General features: G+C 34.6%; 1 protein-coding gene across 1 annotated transcript in view; it reads left to right on the top strand.

Annotated features, from left to right (window-relative positions):
- PROKR1 (prokineticin receptor 1) overlaps window positions 1-405 on the top strand; it is a 9,783-nt gene that overhangs the window by 8,334 nt on the left and 1,044 nt on the right. The window lies entirely within an intron of this gene.

Here is a 405-nt window from a genome sequence, read left to right as displayed (position 1 = left end):
ATATATATACACAATGGAATATTACTCAGCCATAAAAAATGAAATAATGCCATTTGCAGCAACATGGATGGACCTAGAGATTATCATAGTAAGTGACTGTGTAAGAGAAAGACAAATACCATATGATATCACTTATATGTAGAATCTAAAATATGACACAAATGAGCTTATCTATGAAACAGAAACAGAAGAGACTCACAGATATAGACAACAGACTTGTGTTTGCCAAGGGGTGGGTGGCGGGGTGTGGGAAGGATGGATTGGGAGTTTGGGGTTAGCAGATGTAAGCTTTTACACATAGAATGGATAAACAACAAGGTCCTACTGTATACCATAGGGAACTATATTCAATATCCTGGAATAAACCATAATGTAGAGAATATGAAAAAGAATATATATATATAT

Source organism: Lipotes vexillifer, unplaced genomic scaffold, assembly GCF_000442215.2.
Source record: "Lipotes vexillifer unplaced genomic scaffold, Lipotes_vexillifer_v1.1 scaffold311, whole genome shotgun sequence".
Classification (NCBI taxonomy): Eukaryota; Metazoa; Chordata; class Mammalia; order Artiodactyla; family Lipotidae; genus Lipotes; species Lipotes vexillifer.
Note: the sequence above shows the minus strand (reverse complement) of the source record. Positions and strands in the feature narration are given on the sequence as shown.